Source organism: Candoia aspera, chromosome 15, assembly GCF_035149785.1.
Source record: "Candoia aspera isolate rCanAsp1 chromosome 15, rCanAsp1.hap2, whole genome shotgun sequence".
Taxonomy (NCBI): Eukaryota; Metazoa; Chordata; class Lepidosauria; order Squamata; family Boidae; genus Candoia; species Candoia aspera.
In genome coordinates, this window is record NC_086167.1 from 10,786,411 (window position 1) to 10,798,781 (window position 12,371).

Here is a 12,371-nt window from a genome sequence, read left to right on the forward strand (position 1 = left end):
ATTGCACTCTTAATAGAACAGCAGCATATAGCAGGGAAAATGCATCCCTCTTCCTTATAGAACCTTCTCCTTATCAAGGTAAGAACCTGGGGATTTGGGATTGTTTGGGAACAACTGACCCATTTTGCTGCTCAGGGGCCCGAACCTCAGCCCCAAAGTCCTAACCTGACAGTGGCATCCGATTCCGTGTGGTTTGGGCTGTTCTAATTCCTTAATATTCACCCAGCGTATGCTTTCTTTCAACACCTCATTTGAGTTTCTTTGATCTTGAGTTTTGGCCCAGCCTAGCAGCTCAGCTAAAGACAGGCTTCTGGATACGTAACTTTGAGGAGTCCAGAGTGTGCGGCGCCTGAAATTAATCAGAAACCTCCCCTCTGTTTTGCCTTAGCCTCTTCTTGCATTAAATGTTTTCACTGCTTTTGATGTAGGTGTTTGTCAGGGACATGTGAAGGACTCAGTTCTGTTCTGGCAATTCTGGTATGAGTTTTCACATGGAAGGAAGGGAGGGAGGAAGGGAGGGAGGAAGGAAGGAAGGAAAAGACAGAGAAAGCGGAAGGGAGCGAGGGAGGGAAGAAAAGACAGGAAGGAGGGAAGGAAGGAAGGAAGGAAGGAAGGAAGGAAGGAAGGAGGGAGGGAGGGAGGGAGGGAGGGAGGGAGGGAGGGAAAGCCAGAGAAAGAGGAAGGAAGGAAGGGAGGGAGGGAGGGAGGGAGGAAAAGACAGAGGAAGAGGAAGGAAGGAGGGAAGGAAGGAAGGAAGGAGGGAGGGAGGGAGGGAGGGAAAGACAGAGAAAGAAGAAGGGAGGGAGGGAGGAAAAGACAGAGGAAGGAAGGAAGGAAGGAAGGAAGGAAGGAGGGAGGGAGGGAGGGAGGGAAAGACAGAGAAAGAAGAAGGAAGGAAGGAAGGAAGGAGGGAGGGAGGGAGGGAAAGACAGAGGAAGGAGGGAGGGAGGGAGGGAAAGACAGAGGAAGGAGGGAAGGAGGGAAGGAGGGAAGGAGGGAAGGAAGGAGAATGAACTTTGGAAGGAAGGGAGGGAGGAAGCTGTGTAACTGTTCCCATTTAGAAAGTTAGTCATTTCCTGTAATTTATTCTTGCACCCTGAGACGCTAGAGAACTGGTTGTGAACTATTTCTATAGGGGTGACTTTCCATTCCTGGAGGGAATTCTCATCTTTTCTCAAGGCTCTCTCCATCTCATAAGAGTTCCTTTCTAATCTCCTGGTCATTCTGGTTGTCCTTCAGATTGTCCGAACGCTTCTTCAAAGGATTCAGGTTGGAAGATGATCCTCGAGGCGGATTCCGGCCAGCGCAAAGTGGAGTGGCAGTATTACTTCTGGGGATTTGGAAATGATACCTACTGATGGAGGTGAAAACTGAACCCACGTCTTGTGGCTGACTCGTACTCAGCCAGAGATCAAATTCAGCCCCAAGAAGCTTTGCCAAAGTCCTAGAGACACTTGACTGCTTTTTCCTGAGTGAAGAACAACTTGACTGTTGACTGTTGTGTCACTGTTTTCAGCCAGATTCCTTTGCTCCATCGAGATCATTTTGAGTTTTGTTTCCATCATCTTACCCAGACTGTGTAAACTGCAAATCTAACATCTACCCTTGTGATTTCACTGCGGTGTGAGAAGCCAGAGATTTTTCAAAGTGCTGGAGAGACAATTGTCCAGGGATGTTTTAACAACTCCCCAGCTACCTGGTAATAGAAATGCAAAAATCCTGTACCACATTCCTGAGAATTACACCAATATATTTTTTCCTCGGGGGGTGTGTGGGGGGGGAGATACAACAGCAATTTCCTCCCCCCTCCCCTCAAATTGAAGAACGGCACTAGCATTTTTGGATCCAGAATGCAAACCAAGGGTACAATTGCTCTGTGAATCAGCCAACGTCTCCTATAAAAGTCTGAAAAATGCCTCGCAGAGTTGCAATTATCTTTCCAGCCAGACCATTTAAACCGATTCCATTTGGACTGAATAGCCTACGATGGAGACAGAATCAAATTAAACAAGTCAGTTGAATCGGCCTGTTATAAACTGATGTAGGCAAATCACCCACAAGTCTGTTCTTTATTTAGAAAACGTATCTGAGCTTCCCACAAAATCCCACGAAATCCGTATTACCCAGCAGTTTCCACATCTGTGAGGCTGATGCCCACTTTAAGCTGTTTCCCAAGATGGATCTGGGCACCACATCACTAAATGAAAACTGAACGGCTTGGCAGTAGTGATCCCAGAGCTGCTGAAGTCTAACCCTGAATCTAGTTGCAGAATCTAATATTCGAGAAACATTATTCCCCTTTTCTTTTCTTCCAAATCATCTGCAGAACAGGCAGAGCCAACAGCAGTCAATGGAATGTGTCATCTGCCAAGGGCCAAAATCTGCAAAGGGGCCAATGCAATCTTGACCTCTTCTTCCATTGAGCCCCTGGTACAATGCTAGGGCAAAAATGCAAAGCCACTGGCCAGATGTCACCCTCTCCATGGTCTAATTGGCTGATCCCCAAGCCCTCCGTTTGCTGCCAAAATTCAGTGGAAGCAATTAAAAACCAGATTTTTATTTTATTTTATTTTATTTATCTATCAAATTTGCCACCGCCCATCTCCTCCCACTGGAGGGACTCTGGGCGGTTTACAACAAAATACTCAGTAAAACAATAAATATATAAAATCCCTTATAAAATATATATCATCAATAATATATATAGAAATAAAATCCAGGTGGCTGAGTCTTATTCCGTCTTCATGGGGGAGGGGTACTTCAAGGCACTAGCCAACCCCAGGAATGACTCTTTCCTTCCCCACCCCAGGCCAGGTGACAGAGCCAGGTTTTCATGTTTCTCCAAAAGGCCAGGAGTGATGGGGCTAGCCTCGCCTCCGGGGCAAGATGTTCCAAAGGGCGGGCGCTACTGCAGAGAAGGCCCACTTCCTGGACCCTGCTAGATGGAATTCTCTTACCTACAGGGTCCTCAGCATGCCCTCTCTGCAGGATCAGGGGGGGGGGGGCAAATGTAATGTGGAAGAGGCGGTCCCTCAGGTTTTTAATTTTAATTTGTTTTTTAAGTTGTTCTTGTACTGCACAGGAGGGGTGTGGGCTCCCTTTGTGCCAAACATGCTAGGCAAGAGAATGTCGGCAGAAAAACTGGCTTCTGTCCTGATAAGTATCTGGCAATGCCTTCCAGAGTTGAACCCAAACCTAACCAGCCTCAGGGTCTAATTAAGAGAAATGTAAGTAAGGGGGAAAGACTAACAATGTGGATGGGTTGAAGCAATGCCCACCAACATCATAAGGAAGGATTCTTTCTCATCCCTGCTTTGTCTAAACATACCTGAACTGCAGATTTAGTTCTCCAACCTCTCTTCCCCACCCCAGATTCCATAACTGCATAGCAGGCTTGATCTAGACACACAAATGACACATCGTGAGGCCATAGAACGTGTTGTTTCAAATCATCATCCCATTGCTCGGAAGAAGTGACTCAGCTGGCCTGATCCAAAACAAAACAAAACAACCCAAAAAAACACCCCACCACCCACATTCGGAAGTGCAATGGAGAAGAAATGGAAACAACAGATGACTTATCTGGAGAACTTCGTGAGTTCCAGCCAAACCAGACCCAGCTTAGCATTGCTTAGAAAGTCCATCAAAAGAAGTTGAGGAAAGGAAGGAAGTCTATGAAGCTTAAGGAGTTTTTCCCCAAGCTTTATGAAACATGGGATTCTGATTTCTGCTGAGCTGGAATGAAAAACAATCATTGTAATGTTGAGGAGCTCAACATCTGAAATCACCTATGGGTGAACAAGCATTAAACCTGACCTTCGAATGACTGCTATGATGCTTCAACTGACTCTGATATGGCCAGGGAATTTAGGTGCACATTTTGCTGAGGCAAAGCAACTTGGCCTCTACTCAAAATTAAAAAGGGAGCAGTCGTTATCAGTACAAATAGCAAGTGCCTGTTTTCACAAGTTCAGCCACCAAGGCAATTTGCTTATCGCAACGAGGGAATTTGCTATGCCCTCTGATGAACAGGGAGGTGAAGTAAAGGAGAAGACAAGAAATGAACTCATTGTACACCTCAAGGCTGCCCACCGTTAGAATGAGGCCCATGGGAGGGAATGACAGATCCATTCAGGCCAAGGTAGGGAGGGGTAAGGTCACCAGAGGACCTAGTCTTCTGGGCAGACAATTGAGGCAAGGGGCAAGGAGGCGGGAGACCCAAACAGAGCCATGGATGATCCAAGAAGGAAGTCAGAGGAAGCATGTCATTAGTCAATGTTGGAGGGAAAATAAAACATGATGACAAGCAAGTTGATGTGTGATTCGTGTGCCTCCCTCCTCCTTATCCCACGGAAGCTTTCAGCTGTTCTGAAAAGTCTCCGAAAGTCTCTGTCGCGCCAGCTTCCTCAAGGCTACGTTAATGGTATATTGAAGAAGACTTCTTCTCTCTCTGAGATTAGCTCCTATTGTGCTAAACACAGCCAAACATTTCCCTGAAAGTGGCACAAAGGCCAGACCAATGATAAGGCAGAGGGAAGCAGCCACCACAGGTGGCAAATCTGAAGGGTCACCAAAGGGTAGCCGACCTTTGGCTCATTGATTATGACTAGATTTCTGTAGTCACTGTGGGAAAGCCCTTGGAGAATTCGCAGACTTCTGGGCTAAAAAAATGAGATTTTGTTTGTGGGGATGTTATTCCTCTTCCCCGGACTGCGAAAGGACTCAGGCTGATCCTGAGTCCACCCAAGTCATTCCCAGGATTTTCAGATCCAGCTGTCAATGTTGCCCTGATGAAGGCAAATTCTGTTGGATAGATTGGTTTCTGCAAGATGACTCTTCGTGAGTCGAGGTCAACTGCTGATGATATCACAAAGGCATCCATGCAGATTCCTTGGCAAGAGAACGGTCCCCCACTGGTTCCTTTCGAGATTTTTTTTCAACCTCCCAGTCTACCCTACATCCTGACCTTTCTTGGTAGTCTCCAATCCAGCACCTTCAAAAAGTTTTTAGGAAACCCTTTTAATGGAAGAAAATGGGAGATTTATCAACCTCAAACATACAGTGCTCTTATCAGCTTTCCATGAATTTCATATCCTTTGAAGAGCATTTCAACTGAAAGAAATCAGGACTTATTTTCATTCTGACCCAGACCTTTAATTGGTCCCCCACTAAATCCCAGTGACATCCCATGATCCCCCTCTCCCTCCAAAATGGCAGAGTGCTGATGTAAAAGTTAGGAAAGGATGAACTTGGAGTGTCTTCAGATGTTAGAACAGTCCTACAAAACGTCTGCCCTGGCTAAGGTGATGCAGAGGCTTCCTAAGAACTTAAATATTATTACAAGTCCCATCTGGAACTTTTCTAGCTAACCTTGGCAGGTTTGCAAATGAGAGCAGTGGGGGAGGAGGGGAAATCACAGCTCCGCAGAGGAAGGAAACATGGAGGTGTTTTTCTTTTCCCTCCACCATGGCTTGTAGAAAGAACGCAACTAGCTAAAAGACAATGGAGTGGGAGGGGGGAACCTGCTGGGTGTAAACGAGGAGCTGTAAAAATGAGATATGGAGTTTGGGCTGCAAAGATTTCTTTTCTGGATTTCCAAACATCATTTGCTCCTCAAAATTGCTTCCTGCTCTCTGCTCTGTAATGCCACCTCCTTGCCTCATTAATTTCAACCCTCCCCAAACCTAACCATGATAGGAAGGATAAAAAAGGGTGCGATTTCCAAACCCCTGCATTGAAGAGCCACGTCTTTTTCAGATCACTTCGAAGCCCTTGCCTGCCAACAGCACAGGAGGATGATTATGAAGTCCTATCAGGAAAAGGCCTTCATACAGGGTTTCCTGAGCTTTTCAGCTGTGGTTCTCCAGCTTGCCTTTTAAGAATGTAGTTTGAAAACCCACAGAGGCAAATATAATATTTCCTTTTCCTTTTGTAAGGAAAACCTTAGAAAGCTGCGCTGGAAATTGCTGGTTGCAAAGTTAACATTGGATGGTTTTCCTCCAGCTGGCAAAGTCTCGCTTAAGTAAAAATGGGAAAGCAGTGATGGTTTAAAGAAACGGGCAGCTTTCAGAAAGCTGGCTGCGTCTGGATTTGGGGTGGTGCAGAAGATCTGCTTGGAGATTGTACAGCAAGTTCCCCTCTTCAGCCGTCAGCTGGGAATGCAGGATCTCTCCCTGCTTAAGGCCAGTGGGGTGCAGAGATAGCCCACTGCAAACCCATCTCATCTGCAGCCGGAGTCAAACTTTAGAGCCTCTTGTGCTGAGAGTTACAAAGCTATTTCTGGGCACAACCTGGGTTTATATCTATTCCATATTCTCAGTATGGCACATCTAACAAAATGGTTTTTACAATACACATTGATCTTAGCTTTATCGCACCACAAACACCCAGGCCACCCAAATCTCCAATCATGTCCTTCCAACCCCAATAATCTTCTCTTTCGCAGCAGCACCCACTCTTTCAACCAAACTAGGCAACAAGCTGCAAAATACAATTTCAAATCAGGTAAACCCAATCCTCCTCTTTCTTTAGCATCTTGTAACACCTTGTATTTAACTTGTGGTTTTTTTTCCCTTGCCACACAAATTTAAAATATATCCTTTTGCCACTGTTTAAACCAGTGTTTCTCAGCCTTGGCAACTTCAGGCTGTGTGGACTTCATGGCTGGCTGGGGAATTCTGGGAGTTGAAGTCCACAGATCTGAAAGTTGCCAAGGTTGAGGAACACTGCTTTAAATGGTACTTCAGTTGTCAGAACCGGTATTGTCTGAAACAAAAATAACATTCTAGGCAAAACATTCATCTCAATCACAGAAATTCTCCCCAGCAATGACAATTGTGTTTTATCCCATCTTAACGTAGTTTTTTTAACTTTGTTCCATGTCTTCAGGACTCCAGTTTTGCTACACATGCTTTCTCTCCATTTGTCTTCCTTTTCCTTCACTCTCTCCTTCTCTCTCTCTCTAGGGTCCCCTACTTCCCTCTTTCTCTTTGCTCAGGATTATCCCTCTCCTCCTCCTTTCCTCTCTCCTCTGCCTTCCCCCCATCTTTCTCTCTCCAGGATCTGTCCTTCCCCCTCTCTTTGGATCACCCCATCCCTGCACCCCAGTGCAATCTGCCCTCAAGCCCCATGTATTCCGCTCTTGCTCCATGCTGCAGTCCAAGACACCTTAATCCAAAATAAAAGCAGAACCAAAGCATTTCCGCTCTGCATGTTTGTTTCCCTTGGAAGGGAAAAATGGTGCTCTGGGTATGTGTGTAGTAAATACAGCCTGCCGTTACATACCGATGTGTGGGTATTGGTATGTAGGCTCGCCTATCCAAAAATTGCTGAGATAGCTGCTCCTTGGAACGAATTCTCCTTCAGGAAGCTGGCAAATGCCAATCTCACTGTCTCTCTCCTATGAACAAGGCAGAGCGCCCTGTTTGAACAAGAATGGTCTTCCCTCCTCTCCCCCCCACCCCGCCCCAGGGAAGATCTGATGTTTTTTTTTCTCATCACTCTCTGACTGATGCCATCAAATCCTGGAAACCTCCTCTTCAAGCTGGTGCCCCAGCAGCCTCCTGGGAATGAGGTTGAATTTTCCACACTGGAAGCCACAGATGCACAAATATGCTGGATCTTGCCTATCGGAAGCCTGCAGGATCGGGTTTGTTTTGTTTTTTAATATTATTTTGCGCTTCCAAAACAGCCCCAGGGATTTTGACTGACAAGGAATGAATGGAAAAGGTGGGAGGGAAGAGAGGACCTTGGTGGGGAAAGAAAACGGTGGAGGCTAATTCCTAAAGTATGTTGCCTTTAAAGAAGGCAGAAATGCAAACACTTAAATTCAGCATCTCATGCATTGGCTTCCAGCTTTACAGTAAGGAAAGAAGAAAAGGCCGGTTGAGTTGGGTCAAAAAGCCTAGCTGGTCCAGCACTGTTTCTGCAGAGGCCAAAAATGGGACAGGAAGTCCACTGATTCTTCTATTGCTCTTCTCTGATCATTGGTCATCCAGAAACAGACTCTCTATAGTCCTGGAGTAGCACTAACCGGCCTGTCGAAACCAGTTTCACCTTTTGTGAATGTTTCAAGGCCCTCTGAAAGTGATCCAAGATGGTGGCCATCCTTTAAACCAGCCTTTCCCAATTGAAAATGGGGCAAAATGACATCATCGAATTGTGACCGCGGGGCTGAAAAACGAACTATCCAACATATAGCGACAGAGTGCCGAAACAGAGCCTATAACGGAGATTTCGCCGATTTCCTGGCTGTGACAAATGAAGCAAAAAATTGTGTTTGTAATCTAGACATATGTCTGTAATTTGACACTCTACATTTTGTATCTTGTATTTAATCTCCTGTGTTTCTATTCTATTGAACTGTGATGTGAATGTGCCATACGATAAATAAATAAATCCCAATCAAATGGTCATTGGTCACCTGGATTATGGCTACTGTACAGCCTCAGGTTGGGGAAGGATCCTTGATCCACTCCTCCAGTCATCTGAGATGCCATCCCCTCTCTGCCAGCTGAAATCCTTTGGGGTTAAAACTGTTGAAGATAGGGTCTTTCTGTCTGGATAGCTTCCTTTCCAGAAGCTGTTAGAAGAGCTGGTCGGTTCTTAGAAGAAGCATCCTATCAAAGACATGGGAAGTTGTTATTTCACTCTACTTGGTGCTGGTGAGATCCCACCTGGAATTGAGCGCATGATTCCGGGCACTGCATTTCCAGAAGGTGATGGACGGATTATAAGGGTACAAAGGACGGCAATGAAGAGACTTGAGAACATGCCCTATGAGATGAGGCTGAAGGAACTTGGGATATTCAGTCTGGAGAAAGAAGACTGAGGTGAGACCACAATATCACTCTTCAGGTGTATAACAGAGTGCCATAGGGGGAAACGGCCAGGAACTCTTCCACTACCATCAGAAATAATGTAAGTTGCAGCTACCTAGATTTTGTTTAAATATAAAGAAAAGATTCTTAATGGTAAGGTCTGTCCCACAGTGGAACAATCTACTTATGGAGGTTGTGGATTCTCCATCTTGGAAGGTTTTTAAGAGGCCATTGGACACTTACCACTCATAGATAGTTTAAATGGTTTTTCAGCACATTGCAGAAGATTGGACTAGATCAGTGTTTTACAAACTTGGCAACTTCAAGATGGGTGGACTTTAACTCCCAGCATGCTGGCTGGGGAAGTCTGGGAGTTGAAGTCCACCCATCTTAAAGTTACCAAGTTTGAAAAACACTGGACTAGATGATCACAATTCTATGATGCTGTGAGATGCCATTACAGACCAGTGAGACTATGCAGGTGCCAGACTAAGAGATCTTCAAGCTCCCTTGCAGTTCACCAATCCTTCAACTCCTGAAGGAAGCCAAAATAGCCTGGCGCTCATTCCCTTCCCTCACAAAGAGGCTGGAAATCACCTCATAGGACTGATAGCTGAGCAACGCCCACTCCATTCACCTCAATGCAGCAAGCAGTGCCACACTGCCATCGCCCTGACATATTTTGAGGGTGACATGTCAGATCAATCAGAAGACGAGGTCATCTGTCTTTCTTCCTCAACTTCCAGGGTCCTCTGCATGTTGCTCCAGCAGCGGACGGCTGAGTCAATATTTTCTTTAGGTGTACATGAGAATAAAAGTAGTTCAGCCAGATATCTAACACCTCTACCCTTCCTAGTGTGCCTGTTGCCTGCAGCAAGCAGCTGAACATGAGCCACAAAGAGGCGCTGAAGGGGACTTCTTCAGCGGCCCATCATTAAACCATGATGTTAGAGGATTAAGGGGAATAATAGCTGACAATATTGACTTAGACGGCCACAATAGAGCCACAATTAACTCCGTGACATCTGGCAGACAGGTTTTCAGGCGTGATCAAGTAATTACATCAACTTCTATCCTGGTTGTCATCCTGAGGGGTCTGTGCGGGTGGGTGTGTTTTTCAAACAGTGCCTCTAAATGTTCTTCTCTGGATTTCTTGTTGTTGTGGACGGTGGAAAACTTTTCAGGAGGGTGGTGGGCAAAGAGAGACAATAACAATGGATAAAAGAGCCATATCTATTTTGCACTGAGCTTCCAGGCCAGCTATCCTCCAGAACTGCAGGTCCCGTTATTCCCAGCCATGACAACGGGCATATAAAAAGGGTAGAGCTTGTGTTATGGGACGCTGCTTTTGTCATTTGCCTCCCTCCCTGGATGCTGCTGGTTCCTCCCCAAAGACAGATTGAAAACTTTCTGGTAAGTTGCAGTTAGACAAATATATCTTTTAGTTTTAGATGCAACCATTCATGAGTACTTCTCTGTATTCTCTAAAGATTCGGAATTGGAAACAAAAAGTTTAGTCCAGTCTTGTCCATAGCTGGATGCCTTCCAAGGTGTGCCCTTAATTCCCAGAATTCTCAGCAATGGGGAATTCTGGGAGCTAAAGTCTAGAGCAGTGTCTCTCAACCTTGGTGACTTCAAGCTGGCTGGAGAATTCTGGGAGCTGGAGTCCACACAGCTTGAAATCGCCAAGTTTGAGAAACACTGCTCTAGGGGGTACCCTTCGACTCCAAGAATTCTCAGTAGTGGCCATGTTGGCTGGGGAATTCTGGGACTTGAAGTCCATCTCTCTGGAAGACATCCAGGTTAGTTACCCGACTCTCAGGTAGGGTTACCAACTCCAGGCTGCACCAACTGACAACCACAGGAGGACAGGAGAAATACAGCCACAAATTCTGCTGCTTTCCCCTCAGGTCAAAGCCTGGCTGTAACCATCTACTAGACTGGTCAGCGTATTTACCCAGTTCATGAGATGATTTTAGAAAAGGCCTCAGGACTGGATTCTCATGTGTCCAATCAGAAGCTTATTATTTTACTTCACAAGAGTGTGGAAGGTACATCTACCTCTGACATCCCTAATCAAAGGGGTCTGGCAGCTTGTCCAACCTCACAGGATCATGGGTGCAGATGCCCCAGTTGGTACAGCGTCATTTGAGCCATGACAGAAGAAACCAGGCAGGGTTTTAGGCAGGAGAGCTGCAGGTAGACCAGAAAAATCTTGGGCACTGTCATTGACATGGTGTCCTTTCAGCTCCTTTAAGTCGCTTTGTTGTTAGTTTCAAGGAATTCTCCCTGTATCGCCCACATTGTCATGCTCGACGAGAAACTAGGTTCAGTCTTGACACCTGGCAAGTTTACCTGTGAAGCCAAGAACCCAACCGCGGAGTTTTGAAAGGAAGATCAAAGGCAGGAAAGTTTTTTTTTTTTGGTGCAAATCAAGCTCGGGAGAGAAAGTGTTGCATTTCAAAGATGGCAAACTCCTTCAATTAAACGAAGCAGGGCGGATTCAGTTGCCAACCATCTTCTCCGCTCTCCCACCTTTATTTTAAGGGGGTGGGGGGAATGAGGGTACAAGTCTCGGCTCAAAACAGCGTGACTGCTTCATCGACCTGCCTGCGTCCCATTGTTTGGGTGTGGCCAAAGAAGGTATGCGAGCAATGCTTGAAGATGTGCAGAAGGATTCCTGTCCCATTCAGGCTTGGAAATCCGTGCTTAAAAATACAACATGGTTAGTAAGATCGATAAGCAGGGATAAATCAACAGCAAAGGGGTCGGAGAACCGATGTTAAGCTAAAGGCCACATACTTCGAGAGGGAAGGGCTTTTCGAATTAACGCTGGCCGTCCAGTTCGAATCTGGATTGGAAGGAAAAAGCTGGAGCACCATCTAGTGAAGCACAGTTTGAGACTGGCAGTGTATGCCATTTTTAATCCTTTTCAACAGCTGCTGCTTTTAAGAAATTCTCTTCTTGGCAAATCTGTTCCAGGGAATCCTACCCAACACACATTCCTCGCAAGTGGAAGTATTAATTCTCACTAAGTGGATTTGAATCAGGGGGGCAATGCCAAAACTCAGGTTTTCCCTTCTCTTCCTTGCAGACAGAAGAGTCCACCAAACTGTTCACGCTGTTGTGAAGCAGCATTTCCTTGGGGGGGCTTTTGGGACAGGAGCCTAGCCTAAAATTTGAGCTTTAGCCCAAAACTTTAGCAAGAGTTCTGGACCCCTGGAAAGGGAACTGCAAGTTTCCGCTCAGTATTTGGAGACGTGTCCGAGCAATGGGGTTGTTAGCGCCTTGAAGAGGCTCCCATGAATTAAATGAATTTAACTTTAGGACTTTCTAACGTCTCTCTCTCGGATTTTATGTTTATATTTTTATTTAAGAATATTGTTGTTATTGTATTTTAATCTTTATTTATTCCCGTTTTATTGGAAACCGCCCAGAGTCACTCTTTGAGTGAGATGGGCAGTGATGCAACTTGAAATATAAATAAGAAAGAAAGAAAGAAAGAAAGAAAGAAAGAAAGAAAGAAAGAAGGAAGGAAGGAAGGAAGGAAGG